This window comes from Stigmatopora argus, chromosome 7 (genome assembly GCF_051989625.1).
Source record: "Stigmatopora argus isolate UIUO_Sarg chromosome 7, RoL_Sarg_1.0, whole genome shotgun sequence".
NCBI lineage: Eukaryota > Metazoa > Chordata > Actinopteri > Syngnathiformes > Syngnathidae > Stigmatopora > Stigmatopora argus.
Genome location: NC_135393.1, coordinates 6,848,651 through 6,871,714, shown reverse-complemented (window position 1 = coordinate 6,871,714; position 23,064 = coordinate 6,848,651). Strand labels below are relative to the sequence as shown.

Genomic DNA, 23,064 nt, shown 5'->3' with positions numbered 1-23,064 from the left:
CTCCTCCCACGCTTGTTCACATGTTCTACAGGAACACACACAGTGCAGACCTTTGCAGTTGTCCCTTCTTTCAGAGGGAGTGAACAAAAACTTCTTACATTTTGTGAACTGAAAAGTAAACCATAAAAATCGAAATGTCTCACAAGATATTGAATAGCAATACTATTTTCATTTATGAAATTTCCCCTTTTATTTTTAATATTTACACCACCAACTTCAAGAGTCCGCTCGAATCTTTCTTTACAGTTCAGTCTGTGTAGTAGTTTTAACAGTCTCCCTCATCCCTGAAACTATTTTATCCCACTTGACGCTAATGGTTTCTTGTCAAAACCTATGCAGTATCTATGAATTGTTTTGCTTTTACAAATACTGTATTAGTACATGTAGATACAAATGTGTTCTTACCATACCATAATTCTGACAAGCAAGAAGAAGCAGTGCCCTGACTTCTGCCATTTTTCATCTATATCCCGCTTGCGAGTTTCAACGTGAATTTGGACATTTTTATGAACATTTTTTATTTGGATACTTAATATGAAAAATGCGATGTACTGAAGCCGTGAATTTTTAAGCCGCGAAGTGGTGAAGGATGGCAGTAAACATTGTTAGCCAGACCATATGCCCCTTTATCTCTGGGCACTACGCAATTGACTATCTGTTGTCAGTGTGTCCTGTACTGGAAAAATCAGCAAGAACATTTAATTCTCTTAGAAAATGGGGGTGGCCAAGTCCGGTCCTCGAGAGCCCCTATCCGGTCTGTTTTCCATATCTCCCTCCACCAACACACCTGATTAAATAATCTGGATCAGTATCAAGCTTCTGGACAGCTTGCTGATGAGTTGATCATTTGATTCAGGTATGGTTGAGGAGGGAGATTTGGAAAAAAGACTGGATAGGGGCTCTCGAGGACCGAACTCGGCCACCCCTGCTCTAGGGTATCTTTCTGTTTGTGCTGACTGTCGGCTGTGTAAGCAAAATATTTCAATGCCTGTTTTTTCTTCACGAGTCATAGACGGTCCACAGGGCCTTGAGAGCTTGTCGCCATTTCTTTCCCTATCTCCAAACACATGCCATAGGGAGTGAAAAAGACCCCGCCCACTATAGAGTGTGCCGTGGCTGCAGATACACAGGCTGCGGCCTGTAGCTGGTTCTATCACAGGCACTCTCTAAATACTCAGTCCAAAAAAATGTGTATTATTTGATATTTTTTGACGACAGTGAAGTCTAATAGTATGAAAACCACCTCAAATTCCAAATCATGGGTGTTCAAACCGATCCTCAAGGGCCGCAGTGGGTTTTCCTTCCAAACCAAAGAAGAGCATACATTTCCACCAATCTAGTGTCCAAAAAGTGTAATCAGTTGATTGCTGTCAGGTGGTGCTAGTTTCAGTAGAAAAATCATTGGTTAAACCGGGGTTTGCCATCCATAGGCTTTAGCGCTGCCCTAGTGGCTCCCTGGATCTTTTTAAAAATGTTTGAAAATGGGGAAGAGAAATATATTTTTCATTTTAATAAGGTTTCTTTAGGAGGACAAACACAACACAAACCACTCTTAATGTTTTCCATTTCTGTAAGAATGTGTAGAATAAATATTAAATGTCAACATTTCTGTCAACAAAGATTTTTGTTATAGGGTGCGACACACGTTTCTATCACCAGGGCAGGATGCTAGGCAGGTGCTTGTTGTAAATAAACCAGAGCGTGTGTAATGGACAATGGGTCCCAGGGTCAAAAGAGAAAAATAACTGAGGAAAACAGAATTCAACGTTTCTTAGACCGAATCATTTGCATTCATTGCCAATGCGGAAGAATTGCCAGAATGTTCGCTTTGTATCGAGAAGTTGTCCCATAACAAAAAGAGTCATGTGGAAAGACATTTCCAGGTATGCCATGCTACATTTGCAGCCGAGTACCTAGTTGGAGAAATTAGAGGAGCGCAAAATATATTTAAGAATTGGATTGCATCTCCAAACTACACTGCACCCGGGAGATAATAAAGGGTGGAAAACCGTTCGCAAATGGCGAAGCGGCACAATATACACGTTCCATTTCGTTATGGTTTGTTCGAATACTCAAAATAACTAAAAATGACATACAAAATCTGATTTCTTTATTGCATTTCTTTAATTTCATCAAAGTAATGAAACATAATTCATTAATATTGTAATCGTATAACAGAGCAGTCACGTGGTGCGTCGTTCGCTGCAGCAGTGTTTCCTAAAACAATTTGAGCTGCTGCACACTTTTTGCATCAGGAAAAATCTCAAAGCACATGACCACCTGAAAATCTTCTAATTTAAAACTATTTCATCTACATTAACGATATAAATTCATTGTCATCAATGTTTTGTCACCAGGAATCAAATGAACTCCAAAAATTATTCCAAAATCAATTTTTTTACACCGACCTAATGTCACCAAAAGTTGATGTCTGCGGAGCCCGTACAACTTTCGGTTCGAGTGATGTAGAAATAAGTGAGGTAACATTTTTAAATCTCATAATTTTATGACTTTTGCTCCCAATATTAATTACATTTCCTAAGCTTATGTGAAAAGCAATGTTGTGCTCAGAGACTTCATGTCGCCAAAAGTTGATGCCCTTGAAACCAACAACTTGCGGTTCACGTAATGTAAAAAAAACAAGAAAATGACTCAAACCTCATAACATCACAATGTTTTTTCTTCCAATATTACTTAAACTGTGTGTGCTTGGAAGAAAAACCTGATCCCGCTGCAGCCGTTTGTGGAGTAGTTTGGACACTACCAATTTAAATGGTGTTAAGACTTTTCCACTCTAGAAAAAATAATAATGTTGGTCCAAATGCCATGTTTCCAGTACTTGCCTAAACTACCCATTATAGATCTTAGCTTCTTAAGAGGTTATTAACATGTAGGCATTCTCTTACATATTCAGGTTTTGAAGTATAGTTGGTATACCCACGCGATTATGATGTAATATATATGTTTGGTAATCCAACTAACAATAATTCTAGTTCACCTGTGTCAAAGTGGCGGCCCGGGGGCCAAATCTGGCCAACCGCATCATTTTGTGTGGCCCGGGAAAGTAAATCATGAGTGCTGACTTTCTGTTTTAGGATCAAATTAAAATGAAGAGTATAGATGTATATTAAATTTCCTGATCTTCCCTCTTTTAAATCAATAATTGTAAATTTTTAATCATTTTTTTCTGTGTTTTTAGTTAAAAAATCATTTTGTAAAATCTAAAAATATATATCAAAAAGCTAAAATAAACATTGTTTTAGATCTATAAAAAAACTGAATATTCAGGGCTTTTAATCCAGTTCTTTTAATCCTTTTATTAAAAAAAAAAATCTAAATATTAGATCTAAAATGGTCCGGCCCACGTGAAATCAAGTTGACGTTAAAGCGGCCCGCGAACCAACCCGAGTCTGACACCACTGTTCTAGTTATTTAAGTATGATGAGTAAGGCCACCCGGTGGTTTAGAGGTCCACTCGCCTGACTTCGGTGCGGGCAAGCGTGGTTATGATCGGGAGTGTGGATGGTCGTTTGTCTCTCTGTCTGCCCAAGACTGACTGGCGACCAGTCTAGGGTCTAGTCTGCCTTTTGCCCGAAGACATCTGGGTTAGGCTCCAGCAATCCTTACGAGGATGGGCGTATGGAAGATGAATGAATGAATGAATGAATGAATGAATGAATGAATGATGAGTCATCACCTTATCGTGGTTTTGAGGTTTGTGTGTTCCAGTGATCCTATTTAAGTATAACATACCTATAATTATCGAGTAGTGTATTAAAGATATGTTTGGAATTCGTGTCAAAGAGACATGGTCGGTGAACAGGCTTTTTGCATCATATCCATACAGAAACATGACCAAATGCTCGTGTAGATTAAAGGCAGGCCATTTTTAATCTAGCTACGGTAGTTGCATCCCAATTTTATTTATTTATTTAATTTTATTTCATAACCAGATCAATAATGCTTTCTACATACTCAAATCTGAAAACGGGCCAATCTTGATCTCAAAACAACACCTGCCAAAATAGTATTTTCAAGCAGAATTAAATAACAGATCAAATTTGATCCACGTGCAAAAATGTAGGCCAATTTCTAACACAACATGCAGAGACCATTGTCAGATTTGACGATTATTTTCAATCCAAATGAAATGTACATCCAAACCAAACGTAATGTTTATTTTCAGATTGGGGATAGTTATCTTCATCGAATCTATTTAAAGTTTCTTATTTTAGGAACATTGCACTAGGGTGGCCCGGTGAACGAGTGGTTGGTACGTCTGCCTCACAGTTCTGAGATCGAAGGCAAACTCTTTGGCATGGTGTCATGGCATTCGATTTATTGCAATACTTTTCTTTTTTTAGTATAGTAAAGTATACCTATTACTGTCCAATTAATATAGAAACAAATTTTTAATCAAATTAGCATTTTTTTAAATAATTGGAGTGTTCTTAAACATTTTCTTTATCTTTAATTGTTGAGTCTGTAATGGGGTTTCATTGGTTTAATTTCTTATCCCCTCCATTAACCACGCAAGATTATTAAAAGGCTTAAATATGAAAAAGCTTGGTATCGTTGCTAATGCTGATGGTTCAGTGTCTTTTCCCATGTGTCCATATGTAGAAATTGCAGAATTGTTTTTTAATTTTTCAATTTTTCTATGTCCCACACAATATTTAAAACCCTGACATTTAACGTTTTTAGCAAGGTTCTCATCATACGCGCATACATTGATAGCTGACTTTCTATCACCATCGTTTTGGAAGTACTACATTTGTTGTGCGAAACCACATATTTAACCGCTATTTTCAGAGCGCTCTGTGCAATGGTGGAAGGCGGAGTTGAAGTCAATACGCTGTTAATTCCTTAGTAGTATCAGAGGTGGAATGTCACTAGCCCTATTAACTTTTAACTACACAGAGGCAGTGTGCAGAACCCCTGGTTTTGAAACCAATAGTCAAATAATTACAATATATACACTATATATATATATTTTTAATGTCCCACACAATATGTATAACCCTGACATTTAAAGTCTGAGCAATATTCTCATCATACGCGCATACATTAATAGCTGACTTTCTGTCACTATCGCTTTGGAAGTACAAGTACATTTGTTGTTTGTATTATATCTCAATTTTGATCAGCTTTTGTTCTTTATTTCCTGACAGCTGCATTAATACGAGCACCATGTTTTTACTAATGATGGCGCATACATGCCATAAAAGAAAAAAAGTATTCACTTCCCCACCTTCGTGTTCTTTTTTTGACTGAAAACTAGTTGCGACTACCTTACGTCTTATTTTCTAAATCAACTATCAAACCCCACAATCGATCAAATAATCTGTTCTCTAAATCCATAGTCTGGATCAAACCTTCTCCCAATTTTCCCCCTCAGTTCTTCATTAACCCTTTGAATTTCATCCCTTCTTTAGCTTTTTACCCATGCGTCTGTCTTCTGATCATCCTTTCATTCTATTTGACCTTTGAATTTTTTTCCCTATCTGTAATCTGCCGTTCACTCAGACCCACCCATGCTTCTTCCCCACTCTTTCCCCTTCATCCCTTTCTCCATCTCTTGCTTCTTGTCTCGGTTGATCCCAGGTTCAGTCGTAGCCAGGAGGCTTAGCGCTCTAAAGCTTTCTCAGCGCAGGTTCATTGCAAAGAGAAATCCTTCGCTAAGAGGGAATTACCTACCGCATAGACTCCAGCAGCATGGACACAGACACGTATGCTGTACATGAGCTACAGCTCTAGTATGTAATATCACTAGACACACAAACACACTCACATACACAACCTTTGAGAGTACAAAGTGATTCTCCTTTTCAATGGTGCGTATATAATGCTGTTTGTCTTTGTCAAGCTGAGTGATATGCCAAGTGATATTGTATCATCTGCCTCTTCTGCTCGTTGATTAATGACATTTGTTGTACGGTCTAGGGATGACCGCCCAGCACAGACACAGACACAGGCACACAAACCTTCCTATTGAGCCAGCGACATGAATTTTTTATGAATGTTTGCATCTGCAAGTGTGTGCTAGTGCGTGTGTGTTTGAGAGAGAGATGGAGAGAGAGAGATGGAGAGAAAGAGGGAGGGAGAGCAGGAGGAAGGGAGAGAGATAGGGAGGGAGAGGTAGAGAGACCCTCAACTGCATCAATAGCCATTAGTGCAGAAGCCAGATAATTGTGCCACAGTGGCTGCCGTGCGGCGGGGGGACATATTATCTGATAATACTGCGGAACACAACACAATAAATAGCATAAAATCCGGACACAGGGTTGGTTTGTGAGATGATCTGTTTGGTAAAAGACCAAGTAACATACTTGTTCAGTCCCATAGTGCTCTCTAAATACTGCCCCCTCTTGTCAGAGTGAGAGATGTGCACAGATTTTTTTTCCTAGTTTGAGTTGTCAGTTTCTTCCAGTGAAGGAAATTGTATATATTACTGTATATTAGGGGTTATAAACAGATACTATATTCTTTCATACATTTGTCATGGATTTTTCTTTGTTTCCTTAGGGAAATGATTACACATTCATCCCATCCTCAAATCATGACTGTCACTTACGTTAGTATTATTGAGACAAGCTCATACATATCCCTTTGGTGGGGTCTGAGTGGTCATCTAAACAGTTTTTGCATACACGGTTACAACATTCCATTTATTGCCTTGTTATTTCTGTGAAAAACAGTATTTCAAAAAATACTCTTTTAGTCATGGGGCAGCTAAAAATCCTCTGTGAGACTAATTTCAATTCATTTTAATCTTATATTTTATTGTTGTATTGAAAAGTGTATTGTCATTTTAAAATAAGGAGTTTGTTGATTTTCTGAAGTTAATATAATTTACTTATTTGTACCATCACATATACACTTAAGTATGAATAAAAAAATGTGTTCTGCATAATGCTCTTTCAGTAAACAAGGATTCCAACTCTAGACCAATTACGTTACAAGGAACACAGTGGCCCAAAACCTGTAAATTTAGACATGTAGTATAGTGTAACGTCGCAAAATAAATATTCACATTTTCAATCATCTTCACTGTATTGATGATATATACTGAAACATTAAGTTCTGGCACTTTGTGTGAGCTGTTAAACTAGTGCCAGTATTACTGTATCAGCAAATTTCATGTTCCCTGCATGTTGTGGGTGGATATTGAAAGCACAATTTGCAATTCATGGAATTTGTTCCACTGAAACACCCCAGCCAGGTCAGCTTGTTCATAGTTTGAGTTATGTGAAACATGTAGATCCGAGTGATAATGACGACACGCCTATTATTTCGTCAGTCAAATACATTGACCTACTTTCTTCTTTGGCATTTGTCTCATTGTTTAGGTGTTTAATCTTTTTTTAATTTATAATAATTTCCGCCACATTTTTAAAAATATTTTCAGGCTTTGTTGGTGCATTTAGCGTATTAAATTAACAAGTAAACATAGTTTTTGCTGTGTTATTAAGTTGATTTGACTGCAATAGTAAGTACTTATGAAATTAGTTCAGTCCAGAAGTGGTTCTTTTGACTTGGATTTTACATTGAACTAGCATAATTCGTTTCACGAGCTTTAATAATACCCCCTAAACCTTAATTATAAATGAATACCAATTTTTATGAACTATGTATGCAACTGTGTGTATGTAAGCAAAAAAGAGAAAAAAGATGAGAAAATTATTCATTAAGCCGATAAAATGAATAAGAAATGCAAAGACATTTTCCAATCGGGTAGAATTGTGAGTGGCAGCTGACTAAGCATATGCACACATGCACATTAACACACAGCTTCACAACTCAAAATTATGCTACGCCCACTCCCAAAAATTCAACAAACAACTCTGTTCACGAATCAGGAAATCGGCGGCAGCCGAAAGTTCTCCGCCCTGGTCCCGGAAAAAGATGAAAAATTGCGGAAAATAGTTTTTTGGTCAGAGGGTCTGTGGCCATGTTTTAGCACTTATTTTAAAACAGATTTTATGTTTTTAAAAGAAATCCTGAAAATGACTTTACAGCACCTTTTAAAAAAATCCTGTTTCTGAAGGATATTATTAAATGTCCAAATCCTTTGGACATGTATTACTGTCAGTGGTAGTTTTAATGATGGTCCGAAAACCTGCTCATTGTGCGTTACTCCTAACAACTGAGTCAACGTGTAAAGTCGGACTTGGTCAGAACTTAAAAAGTGATACTAAAGTTACCTACATTTTGCTAAAACATAGGAGCAGACTGCCACTTTTTAAAGCCATTCTAGAGCCCTTGGTTTACCGTGCTGAATTTTTAAGAGTACAACAAAGTTTAAAAATGTTAGTTTGGCATGCATTCAAAATGCTGGAGGATCGTAGTTTTTGGTATGTGTAGGAACTCAATTATTAATTTAGGCAGGTATTATGACTTTCAGTGCCAATTACTAACAAAAATCATCCATTTGCTTTTGTGCCCTGTCCACTGTATAGCCATAATTAGGGATAACATGTATTGGCTAGCTAGTAGATTAGTCAAATTGTTGTAACAACACTGTTAATAATATTAACCGGTAGTCACAGACAAGTATTATTGAGGTGTGCCATTTTCTTAGTTTCCCCTCATTTGGATGTTATCCAGCCAGTGGGCCCCCTGGGATATTCAGTCACACTTGTTTTGGTGAAGCTGTGTTTGCTTGTACATCCTCCATCAGCAGCCCGTCTGTACATCACTTCCTGAGTGTGTCCCAAAATAGCAACATGAACGATCACAACCAAGGAAACAGACCAGCTGCCCTTCTCAAAACACCACTCACTTTCTTCACTCCTTTTCTATTGCTGGGTTCATCATTAAGCATTACTGGACATATTTTCTTTTGTTTTTTGTTTTCTTTTTCAATTTTTTGCACATCTCTTTTAGACCACCAAACACATGCATCAGAAGTAAAAAAAAGAAAACAAGTACAATAATTTATAACTTTTAAAAACAACTATGAATATTTAAAAAATACTCGAGCAGACAAAAGTAAAGCAATGTAGTTTATTTATTCTGAAGGGAAAATTTTAAATTGTCATACTCAATATTAATTTGAGTATCTTTCATTAATTATTTTCCCTTGATCAAATTATCAGCCTCACCCACAGATATGCTATATGCAGTTGTCTTTGAGGAAATATAACTTATTTTGCATTGAGTTTCTGGATTCAGTGATGGAAACAAGATTGGCAAATGTAATGGTGCCTTGACTCTTAGCATCATGTTATGATGTGACAGGATTTCACAATTGTTACAATAACATGTAAGATGCTCTTTAGATCATTAATGGTATGTTTTTGCCCTTCAGTGAATTCTCAGCTAAAACCTCAGTATAAAACCTCTCAAAAGTGGCGTGCCAATCTTCTGAAAGAAAAGTTCACATGCTTCAGGCAAGGCCATTGATGTCCCTTTTCAAGTTTGTTGTGTATAAAAAGTTGGCTTGAAAAGGCTTCACTCAGATGTACTTTCAGTGTCTGCAATGTAAGACAAGTCAAATTAAATTATTTAGATCCCTAAATTGAGTAAACAGGTGTGCTTGATAGCATTATTTAATTTCCTGGATTTCTGTTATTCAGATTTCTTAAAATTGGTGTGAAGTCATTGTAAAATTCTTATGACTGGAAAATATGACTGAGAGCCGCGAGAGAGCACATTAAGGGCATGCAGCAAGCAGATTGTAAAAAGTACAGCATCAATTAATCAATTCTCAATCAATATGGATTTTTTTTTTTTTTTCAATGCCAAGCTGAAAATGATCAGCTGCAGTATATGCAACGGTGATTGCACCACATTGTTAACACTTCAATGTGAAAGTAAATGGATAACAGTGCTAATCCGTGCAAGTTGAACTCTTGCACAAGTTTTGCCAAACTCTTCCCTCCTGTGGTTTGAGTGGCTTTGCAGACTTGGTGTGTAATATCCTTCTTGCTTGCCCCGACTGTCTGCCTTGGCAACATCTTTTTTTTCACTATGAACACAGGCTTTTGTAATAATCCGCTACTGTAGTATTTTTGTCACGTTGCCTGAATTTTTCTTTTAGTTGCCATATCGAGAATAGGCTCCAAGAAATGTATGGGAATTGTTGTTCTTTTCACGTGTGTAGCTGTCCACTACATACAAATGACACATTTTTAATTTTTTTTACCTTCTCATTTAAGTCACCCATGACGCGAGCGAGGTAGAGTGTATAGTCTTTACTTAGGACAGGGGTCGGGAACTTTTTGACGGGGGGCCATGAACAATTGAGATTTTCAAATATTATTCCTTGAGAGCCATACTCGGAAATTAAAAGTATAAATTCATAAAAATGTGTGATTTTTAAAGTAAGAAAAAGTCTCTGAATTCTTTTGACAACATTTTTACACTGTTGCTAATCAATGAGCGTATGTATGCAGGAGAGTAATAACAAACAACAAGATTAAAAAGGTGCTCGAGGTAATGCCAACGCCACTGTGTCGATGTGATGCTCCTATTGATGCGTTCGGGACTCAGCCCTCTTACCAGTGGTTTCCATATGCACCCATCAAAACAGCCACATATGGCTCCTGAGCCATAAGTTCCCTACCCCTGGCTTAAGTTATTGTATGTCCAAGTAGAGAGTAGGCCCTGCTCTAAATCTAATTCAACTTATGCTTCTTGTCTCCTTTACTCCCCAGACGGATGCAAGTGTAACTTTTAGGCTGCGTCAGTGCCTTAATAATGGAACATAATGCTTTTAAAAAGAATCATACTGTAGAGACTGGTATCCCAAAATAAATACATTATTGTAAAACTACTCTGTTAAAAAAAAAAAAAAAAGCTGATCTTTTTCAGCAAATATACAAAAAAATGGTAATTATCGTAAATTAGGATCAAATTGCCCCTAGGTATGAGTGTGAGTTGAGTTGTTGAATGTTTGTCCAACTCTCTGTTCCCTGCGATTGAATGGCCACCAATTCAGGATTCCCCTGCCTGATACCCATGGTAGGTAGGCTCCAGTACCCCTTGCAACCTCTTGTGAGGCTAAGCGGTTTGGAAAATGAATGAATGAATATTTTTTTAACCATGGAAACCATTTTACCAAGTTTGCACAACAATTTTCATAGAAAGTGCCCAGACTGTCATTTTTTAGGCTACTTTAGTGGTACCCGGACATTTCGTCAACGGACAGTTCGTCGCCGGACACTTCGTTCCCGGACGGTTCGTCAAACGGACGCTTCGTCGCCGGACATTTCGTCGACGGACAATTTTCGTTTTATTTATTGCCTTTTGTTTTAATGTCAAAGTTCCTTTAAAATCTGAAGTAAAAACTCTCTCTCTTTCATGATTATAAATTTTGAGAGAGAGAGAGATTACCTGGTTGATAATAATTATTTATGCAACAAAACAATCGTTCGCGAGATTGAGGTTAGGTTAACCCTAACCTTAACCACTATCTCCTAACCCTAATTCTAACCACTAACCTTACGAATTGTCCGTCGACGAAACGCCGGCGACGAAATGTCCGGTCGACGAAATGTCCGGTCGACGAACTGTCCGGCGACGAAGTGTCCCTTGGCGAAACGTCCGGTCACGACTTTAGTTAGTCTTTTTGTGTTCTTTTGGAGACGTGTGCCTTTCTATTAATATGCAGCCAACTGGAACCAATTTGAATATTCAAAATTTTAAATGATATGCACACGCGCATCAGTCACTTCTGTCTTTTTCTCTATATAAATATACCACGTCACCAAGCATTGTACCCAGACAGTCAAGCTGTCAGGGTCATACAGCAATATCTACAAAATCTTGAATTTGGTGAATTCAAAAGGCACACCGACTGATTGGGCACCCCTTTCACTTTGGGGAATTTTTTTAGACCTTTAAGTGCACCCTGTGAGTAAATATGTGCCGTGTTCCATTTGTACGGTTTATTATCACTTAGTAAGGGGATATGCAATCATTAATAAGGGGCGCGATTAGCCGAAGTTGACAGGTATGAATTTAGCACAGTCAAATTATACCAGATTTTTTTCTGGGACTTTATGTACTTTTTTATTTTCTGTAGGAGGAGAAGGATTTAGAAACTTTCACTGCATGTTCTTAGGTTTAGGCACCTGCAGTAAGAATTTGTGTTTTGGGATTTTACAATTTATAAAGGCAGAAAAATAAATGATATTTTATACTCTCAGTGTATTAGTATTATTATTATTTTCAATCCGTAGACATGATGGTACAGCTGCATCTCTCTGTAGACCCCCCTGCCTCCACTGGCAGCCCTCTCTTGAGTGGCTGTTTTGTGGATTGTTCTCTTGTTGTTGTCATAGTGACTGTGATGCAGACAACCCGAACAAGCTGCCTGTCTAGTTGAGTATGTCAAGTGTGTGTACATGTGGGTTTGTGTACATGAGCAGGGTGTGTGCTTGTGTGATAAATTGCCAGAGTGGTGAATTGCATAATGCCCCCCCCCTCTTTTTTCCAAAAGAGGTAGATGAGGGAAGAAACATGCACGCATGCTAGCATTTTTTTCTGAGAAGTTCTCTTTTGTCTCTTTCATATGGATATGATTGACAAAATCTTTGCTGTCTTTTTTAACACATTAGGGCTCGATATAAAGTTCTTTACAGTGGATAAAGTTTTCCCTGAGGCTGTGGGTAACTTAGTGGCAGCCACGTGAGAAGGTGAGGTGTAGGAGGGTTTGAGAGGATCTGATGTGAGTGAGGAAAAAGGAGGTTGGGCACAGTGCCAAGTAGGCAGGCAGTGTGTGAACCATTGTGATGCTCCATTCTCCTTCACAGAGTCCTCCTACTATACAGTATTAGGGGTCTATAAATAGGCCCCCAATCTGGAAAAGACAGCTAAAAATAGAGGTTCAGCCTTGCAAAAATAAGTTTTAAGTGGAAACAGGTGATGATGATTACTCTTTTGAAAGTGAAAATACAATCATTTTTGCCAATCTGCCAAATGAATTTTTTTTTTAGATTAGATTAGATTACATTAGATTAGATTAAACTTTATTCATCCTATACTCGAGAAATTCACTTTGTTACAGTAGCAAGAAGGTGAAAACACAGACACAGGAAAAGACATTATATACTTAAATAAAATACCTAATAAATAAATAAGCATGTTACACGAAAAAAATAATATATTTTTATATATATATATGTATATGTATGTATGTATGTATATATGTATATATATATGTATGTATATATATGTATGTATATATGTATATATGTATATATATATTTATATATATATATATATACACGTACATACATATATACATAGAGTGTACATTGCAGTGGTTGATGTAGTCATTGATACTGCATATTTACAAGTTATAATAGAGCCTAACTGTTTATGTCAAATACATGAGACACTTTTTGGCCTCCCTTCCAGCTTTACTTTTAGCCGGAGTTTTTGAAAGGAACCCATCTAAGGTTGTTTGCTTTTGACTCCCCTTCAAAATATTACAAAAATGATGCACACAAATGTCCTCACAATAGGATAATGCACGACCACTTGCCAACTTGTCCGGGTGCTCCACTCATATTGGCGAGCCAGCTCTGTCGTGCGTACACCACTCTCACGTTTTTCGATTAGTTCGTGCTTAATATCGATTGTCATCATACACATTTTCATCGCACAACCCTTCATTGCACCTGCTTGCTTTGGACCCATTCCCATTGTTTTTCCCTCTTTCTGCACTGACTAACGCAAAAAAACACAGAAAAAAAATGCAACACTCCCCCCAGTGCTCGTAGGCTCGTAGATATCTTTACACGAGGGAGATGCGGCGAGAAAGACAGTGCATTGTTATCATAAGCAGTCTCTCGCGTCTCGGCCACGTGGCTGTCTCGTATGCTCGTATCTCAAAATGTGTCTCGTATCTCAAAGCAAATATTTGCTTGGAATTTTACTCGTATCTCAAATTTCTCGTATGTCAAGGTATTACTGTAGTCCGAAAAACATGATAGCCAGTAGCGTCAAAACCAACAACCTCTACCCTTTGCTTTTTTAACAGTTTATTTCTCTGTTAAAGAACTGGCAATTTTTTTTTTTCAAAGATGCCATGTACACAGATTTCTGTCTTTGGGATTCTTGTATGTGTATGTTTCTGTGTGTGTCCGTGCACGAACCTACAAATTTATAAGAGAGCATGGGTTGTGGTCTTTTGCTGTCTGGCTTGATGCAATGTTGGATTAGATAGGTTACATAATGTGCTCTGAGCTTCAAGCAGCATGCGCTAAGAGGATTACCACAAGTCTACTAAAGACACTGGTCTGCAGCCACACGTACGGACGCACAGTGCTACTTCACAAAACAAGTATTACACACACGCACAATCTGAGTCATTTGTCTGAGTGCAAACAGGCACCCCAAAATATCTTTTATTGAAATTACATAACTGTGGACTTCTCTTTGTTTCAGAATCCAGCAATAATATCCCCTGACACATTTTATTTTTATCTTGACCAAAATCCGTTCATTAGTTAAAGTTGAATTCAAATAATTGAGTCCTTAATATAACTTTTTTTTTTTACATTGTAAACATTTTATTCAATTCATTGCTTAATTTAAATGTAATGAGGCAATTGCATTACTCTGTGCAACACAAAGTATACTTAATAAATACTATAGATGAATATATTAGATGGGCCTTATGGATTGAAAGTGTTAGAGTAGAAATCAGGTTTATATATGCTTAACTTGTCTAAATTAACTATGTAGTGCAGTTGGAGGAGGTACACTAGCTCTTCCCCAATGTCAGCTGTGATGTGCAACAGCTCACCCTTGACCTTGAAAAAAGAATAAACTTGTCAATTGATTTAAAATGACACTCAGTAAGATTTGTTAGAAAAGGAAATAGGATGTGATTTGTTAAACATGTTATACTCCTATGGATTACAGTATGCTCTCGAACTTTGAAGATAATGTAGACTAGACGTGGCGAGTGGGCTGTCCCTGCCCTCTGCTTGTGAGTTTCAATGCGGATTTTGACATTTTTATGAAAAAATTTTTGATTTTCGGATACTTATGGAAAATACCGCGATGAACTAATGCCGCAAAGTCCCGAGGGATGACTTTACTTGCATTAAAATTGAACAAACTATGAACACATTACAAGAAACGGTGCTTGGAAAGGCGATAGACACGAATGTCTATTAAATGCTTGTGACTAATATAAATTATCCAGGTTATTTCCTTCTTGGGGCATTGAATCGATTGTAACTGGACCTTTCCAGCACCGATTTTTTTGCCTCAACAACATACAGTATTGTGTGAATTGATGAAAACTGCTCGAATGACAGTGGGAATTTCTTCCTTATCAATTAACCCCACAATATTGTGTGGAGCTTTGTTACTAGTAATATTGCTCAACTATTTTGACATTTTCATTTGCTTAGAGTCACAATGATTACTGTCATCCTTCACCACTTCACGGCTTCAGTCTATCACAGTATTTTATATTATGTATCCAGATTAAAAAAAAATCATAAAAATGTCACAATTCCTGCTGAAACTCCCATGCGGAAGACAGGGAACTGCCACTTAACTCAGCACCGAAGAAAAATGGCTAAAGACCTCCAAAGAAAAATGGTGGAAGCAAAAAAAAACAGCAGTCACAACTTCCCATCTTAATATTAATACATTACACTATTTACATATACACATAACTGTGTAAAGTTTAATATATACACTTATAGGTATTGTCTAGATGCGATAACATGTAAGTATGGTATAGATATAATAGGGGTGATTCCTTTTTCACCATTTTTCAATTATCGGGGTGATGTCTGGTCAACATTATCCACGAAATTTGAGGGAAGACTGTCTACTGTATATCATTCTAAAATATAGATATTGTTGAACTAGTTATCATGGCAGTCCGAGCGATAATGTTGCAAAACATTCATCTACAACCCTAAACCTCAAAACTGTATGTAACTGTTATTCAAATACATGCATGTCAAAGTTGTTTGTGGGCTTAAAGTTTAACTCTGTAAGAAGTAATGGTAGGTGAGACATAATCGGAGTGTTGCTGTAATGTCAGATCAACATGCTGAATCAGCAATGAAATGTAAGAAGGGCGAGCCATAGCAAACCGTGCTGGACAAAGTGTCAAAAGGATAGGCCACCAGGGATACCATGTGTCAATGTGGAACGAATTGACAGCTGATGTAGTCTTGAATGAAAACGAAATATCTTTAATAAATAGGGTATGTTTGGATTTTGTTTTACTAATTTTGCAGAATGAATCAAAGGGTCATGCTGCGTTCTATGTTTCTTCTCAGAAAATTCAGCTGTAATAAATTTCCCTTAAAGAATCCAACTATCTGGTTGCATGTTGAATGTTCTCCCAGCTTGTCAGCAACCTAGACAGGAAGGATCCTGTGAAAATAAAAAATACAAACAATTCACTTTTACAAGCAATTTTTACATCTTTATGTGAAATGAAATGTGTAAAATGTATGTACAATACCTTTTTAAGATGGGGTTCATGTGTGTGTACCTTTTAATATAGAATTCACACAGCAGTTAGGAGTGGCCCCATTAATATAATAAGCTGTTAGCATGACAATGATAATTGATCTTTTGCAAACTCTGCCCCAAAAATGATCATTGATCATCCTCACCCTCTTGCTACTGTGACAACTAAATTTCCTGAATACGGGATGACGGGATGAATAAAGTTATCCAATCCAATCCAATCAACAGTTGTTAAAACACCACTTTCGTCAAGCTTTACCATTTTCGCATTGTAGCAAAGATTATTTTTGTATTTACTGTCAGTGTCACCTGACTGCCAAGGGCTATACAAAGGGTAAAAAAAAAAAACGGAACCCTAAAGTGCTGAAGCGGTGTGCCTATGGTGTTTGCAAAGTGGACACAAAGCACCCCAAAAGTTCAGCTGGGGAAGCGTGGTTCTTTCTTTCCAAATGGAGTAAACGAACCCATATGGCCTTAAGTTGCCAGGGTGTTCCACTATTTAAAAAAATCTTGATTTGTTTTTTTTCCCTCTAAGTTTTGGAATTTGATCTAAAGTGCACTGCCATTTTTCTAGTCTCTTAACTTTCAACATACTCCTTCCTTGAAGTGTCTCCTCCTGTATCTCAGCTTTCATTTCTCATGCTCTCACCATCAGTATCTGTTTCTCGCGTTCATTATCACGATCTCTCTCACTCTGCAACTGGCCAGCCACAGGAATGTATCTCGAGGAACGCCTGGCGAGACGAACTGGATCAAACGGGTTTAGAGCAGCGCTGGAGCCCGGCTGCCTGGCTCTCTCCTCACTTTCATCCTTTAGCCCGCTCCCTCATTGTGTTCCTTTGCACACCCCCTCCCATTTGTCTCTCTCACACTCGCTCTCCCCATTGCTCCATGTTTTCTCTCCATGCCCCACGTCCCCCACCCCTTTGGTCTCCTCGCTTCCTACACAATATTTCCCTTTCGCTGCCATTTTCCCCTCTACTGTCATTTTCTCTCCCTCGTTTGTGTTCTTCATCTTGCTCCTCCATCTCTTAAGCAAGATAGAGACAGATTTAAAAAAAATACCTTTGCTTGTGGACCTATCTGAGGGTATTGTTTGGATGTGTGCTTTATAGATGTGCGTGTATGTGCTCTGCGCATTTGTTTATTTGCACGTAATAGCCATTTAGCAAAGAAAGATTGCAATTTGACACAGACACAAATATCAAGACAGTCAGCCACGTTTTTCTCTCCACCCGATGTGTCAGTCACTCAGGCGGCACACCTAATTGGCTTATAATGCCCTTGTTACCATAGTGGGACGCGTTTGCCCCACCCCCACTTTATTCTGCAAGCATGTTTGTTACTTTCAAAAGAGGCTGTCAAGCATGGGGGTGGGTTAATATCTCTGTGTGTCTGCACATTCATGTTGGAATTAAGGGGTGGGTGCAGAATCAGGTCTCCCCCAGGGGCAAAGGGATGCACGCACTCCCATCTTTGTTTGGGGCACAATGGAGGACCGTGTGTGAGTGCATGTTTACGTCCGCATAAAATTTAGTTGGCATTGTTTTATACTCAGTTTGGGGGTCCAGTTTGTGTTTCTCACATTGACAAATTAAATGTATGTAGTCATACATAATTAGTGGCTTGTTGTATATGAGGCGGGTGATGCCGAACAGATTCCAAGATCAAAGAGCATCCTGACTTTTGCTACATTCAGGTTAGATGGAAAATTATGAACTTATCATACAATAGCAAAGTTTGACAGCTGCACAAAATAAGTTTGTCGAGCTTCGAATTACTCGTATTCAGATTTAACAGTTGAAGTTGTCTGCAAAATTGTATATAGCTCTCATTGATGAGATTTTTCACCACTAGTGCATCAATGTACTGACTTTCTTCACAATTTTAAGGCTAGTCCCATTACTTAGTTTGGTCTAATTATTGGAGCTTCAGTTCTGTGAAAAAAGGCTTCTACAAGTAATGCTTTATCATGATTATATGGGTGGCTCGGTCGACAAGTGGTTATCACATTTGCCTCACAGTACTGAGATCAAGGGTTCAATCCCCGGTGATTTCCGACCTTCCTGTGTGGGGTTTCACATCCCAAAAATATTTGACTACTCAAAATTTTACCCAAGTATGAGTATTAATGGTTTTTCATCCCATTGTTCCCTGCGATTTTCTGGCAACCGATTCAGTTCCCCCGCCCACTGCCCACAGTCAGCTATATTTGGATTATGATTGTTAATATGAACTTTACACAAATCAGAAGTTTTAAATTTGAATCCTAACTCGTATCCATTGACATACCTCAGCAACAATGCACACAGTAAAAAACACTAGTTCTCATGTTTTCCATTTCCTTAAGTCATTGTTTTTTCTGTAGTAACAATTGTTTCCATTTTTATTCCCTCTGGTGACAAGGCAAATACTTGAACTGGTTTTACCTGAAAATAGCTATACTTCCAAATATTCATTCATCTTCCATACCGCTTATCCCCATAAGAGCCGCTGGGGATGCTGGAGCCTATTCCAGTTGACTTCGTTCTAAAGGCGGACTACTGCCTAGACTGATCGGCAGTCAGTCACAATCACACCGCCACTGTGCGGGAATCGATCCCACACTTGCTTGCCCCGAAGTCAGGCGAGTGAACCATTACACCATAGGGTGGCTCTGCTTCAAAATAATGATTACAAATAAGTCAATATTGTCCTTTTGCCTCTTTAGTGGTCTACTTCGCTCATTTTTCTATTCCGAAGTATGTGGGTTAATAATATTTTGGATTCTGCTTGTGTTTATAATAATTGCAGTATCCATGTGGTTATATTATTTAGCTTTCAAAGATTTGGATTTTCAACAATTGACTAACAAATGAGCATTTCCTATTATTGAGATTTATTTACACTAATGACGAATGGACTATTGTGAAGGTTGTTCTTTCATTCCAATTGTAAATTACCTTGTAGATACTATGTCGGTGACTTCGTTGATGATATTGCTAAGGTTCTCGCAAATGTAACAGTCCAGCAAACATGATTGCAACATATGGCTGAAGAACAGAAAGACAGGTCAATCAAAAATGGACTACATGGTGTGAATGCAGGTTTACTATGGACATCTTGAAATTAGGCATCTATGGTGATCTGAGTATATAAACAAAATTGAGTTGATTTAAGTCTGGTCAAGAAAGTGGGTGCAAAAGATCACAGTGCCGCCGAGAAATGTAATTGTAAAGGTTGTGATGGAGGAAGGGGGTGGAAGTAAAGCATGGCTACGGGAGAGGCATACTAGAGACGGGGAAGAAGGGCAGAAGAGAGGAGTGTGTCTCCAAGAGAACAATAAATACAATTCATGAAATGTCTCCAGGAGTATCAACTTGATAGCTTTGTCCTAATAGCAGTTAAAATAATTAATAGCTAACTCAACAGTTTTTTTGCGCTTTTCTTTTATTTGCTTGTATGTAGTCAATGATAACATGGTTTGGGAAAAGAGTATAGTACTATAAATTTCACATGTATGTAACGTGGATCAAGACATGCGCTGTCGTGAGATGGGTAAGGGGAGTCCTTTTCTAATGTTCACTCACATGAATAAGTGATGGTGTTAAGAAGCGACAATCTGGGTGGCAGGGCGCTCAGGCAGTGGGGGGTTTATACACACAAGCATGCAACCCCCCACCACTACACATTAACATACATTTTTTTTGCATGAATGATTCTTCAGGACCACATAACCAGTGCTCTGGCACAAAGACTACTGCTGGTGTCTTCCGTCTTGGTGCTGTCTGTGTCCTATCCATGTGTGCCTGCTGCAGCACGTGTGAGTGCATGCTCATTGTGTTTCATGGCATGTGTGTGACACGCGGATGTTTATGGCCTTGGGGCACAAGGGGAGAGAGGATAGGAGGACTACAGAACAGGAGGGAGGACCAAAAAGGGGAACAGGGATAAAGAGTGAGATGTTGAAAGCAAGCCGCAGGGTGTCTGTGTGCTCACTCATTTTAACCCCCGCCAACCACCATTACCACCACCACTTTATTGGAAGCCTAGACTACAGATATAAAGCCATTGTGGTCTTGAGGACAATAATTGCCATCATAACCTGTAAGTCCACACAGCCAAGCCTCTTCCAAATGACATCACAAGCAAGTAATGTTACACTCTCGACACATACGTAATCAGTTTGTTTGTTTTGAAGTCCCCACACCCTGAAGCCCCTTTAATCTCATTAGCTGCTCGAACACCTGTAAATTTAAGTATTGCAGCACAATGGTATATTTACTCTGTTTTTTCTTTCAACGTGTTAAGTGAACATGCAGTGTTTCGGCAAAAATCATACAATTTGTGGATCAGATATATTTGTATGTAGGTGTGTGTGTGTACACGTGGATGGGTGTGTGGCTACATTAGCAGATGTGTTTGGGTGGAAGTCATTTATATGGTAATGATGTCATTTAACTCTGAAATGCATCTTCTTCAATAGTGCCAAACACTGCCACACTTGCAAGCAGTGAGAGCGTTTGTTGCTTTAGAGAGGATGGGGTTTTAAATAAATGAGTCATGATGACTGCGTGCTAAGTGCAGGTAACTTAAACTATTAAAATTAGGAGTTACATAATTATATATGCTAACCTGCAAAACAGGCATGACGCGTAACTAATGCAGCCAATCAATGTCGTTAACATTTACTCATGCCACGGAAGTAAACATACGTGAGAACCGCATCATAACATTGACTGGACATAGTGTTAGTCAGAGTTTTATCTGAAATTTATCGTTTCTTGTTGTTTGTCAGTGACAGGCTGCCACTGTCTGAGTTGCGTTGCAAAATGGTACAGAAAAAAATGTAATGTTTGTTTTTTTACAATTCAGGTTGGATTTTATTTTGTGTGCTGCATATGATTGCTGTGTGCGAAGAACACGAGAGTAGTGCGCGGCTTAGTGTTTGCCTTTATGGTGTACATAACAACAAAATAAAAGGATGTAATGTCAACAAATACAGATGTCTAAAGTTACTCTCACATATTTCAGATTGTGCACTAACATAGCTTTTCAAAGACACCAATTATTAAAGTCTAATTGAAAATAAATACATTGGCTTCAAATTTGCTGACATTCACACTTGGCTAAAATGATTTCGTTTTGAATTGACATTGGATTTATATAGATACTCACAAAAGACAATTTATATTGCAATATTCGTTCACTCCAAAGTAGGTGGCAATAAGATACTATTGTAGCCACAGCGGCAGTGGGGCAAACTGACAGTAAAGAGGCAACCAGTTTGCGCTATCGACTCTTCAGTCCACCACCAACCACTCATTTTCACAATATACTTTCACGCAGGCAAGATGGAGGAAGTGTCTTGCCTAAGGACACAACAACATTGTGCACAAGCCGGAACCCAATTTGAACCCCGATCCTTCAATCAATGGAAAATTTGCTCTCTCACCTCCACCTTAGGCCCAAATTAGTCTGTTTGAAGCTATTGTGTAGCAATGAGTTACACTTAACAGTGAGGGTAGAGACGGGAGTTACACATTAGCACGCCACACTACTCTCTCATTTTCTGTTCCAAATAGGCCAGATCATTTCCAGACAGACAAGTTTAGTTTTCTCTGTTTACTAAGGACTTTCACATCTGATGCAGCTAAACCAATAAAGAAGAAGAAAAAAAACACCCGCAACAATCAGCTATATAAAAAAATCTCCCTTTTTCTCCTACCACTCCTTCAAAGTTTAAAGTTGTTATAGTTGAAAAGGGAGATCTAAAGTCCCCTTTCAACGGTGGATCAAATATGTACACAATCACGGTGTATATGACATTAGTCACTTCTATGAACAAAGCTTAGTTTCAAGGTATACAAATTGTAGCTATCCAAAAATCTCCCTTTTATGCCTACCGCCCCTTCAAAGTTTATAGTTGTTATAGTTAAATAAGGAGATCTAAAGTCTCCTTACAACAGTGGATCAAATATGTACGCAATCACAGTGTATATTACATTAATCACCTCTATGAAGAAGCTTAGTTTGAAGGTAAAAATAAATTGTACCGTCCTTGGTGTTAAAATATGCACATTACATATAGCAAATGTCTCAATTCTCCAGTTCCATCTCTTTGTGTGTTTCTCTGTATTTCATCCCCTACTTCAGTCATTGGAAGTGGGGGACACGAATCACTGTCACTATAATTCAGATGCCAAGCACATATAAGCCATGCTAATTATCCAGGGTAAGGGTAGGAAACCTATGGCTCGCAAGCCATACGTGGCCCTTTTGATCGATATAGTATATGGCTCTCCGCAAACCTGTGAGCGAAAATGGACCTCTAGCGTCGCTGTACTCATCATTTTTATTTTATTAGTATCCCTTCTGAATGCATACTTTCATTTATTAGCAACCGCGTAAAATTGTTGTTAAAAGATTTTGAAGACTTTCTGTACTCTCAGCACACATTTTTCTGTATTATGAATTCTGGATATGAGTCTCAAGGAATAACAATTAAAAATAGGAATTGTTTCTGTCTCTCTTTGTCAAAAAGGGTCCCAACCCCTGATCTAAAGTATCCCACAGTAAAAATTTGGCAATGTTGAATTTTTCAAACCACGTTATATATAAAAGATG

The 23,064-nt window shown here is 38.2% G+C and overlaps 1 protein-coding gene across 1 annotated transcript in view; it reads left to right on the top strand.

Annotated features, from left to right (window-relative positions):
- The window catches only part of maml3 (mastermind-like transcriptional coactivator 3), an 86,629-nt gene that overhangs the window by 7,196 nt on the left and 56,369 nt on the right, over nt 1-23,064 (top strand). The gene's annotated exons all lie outside the window — the stretch shown is intronic.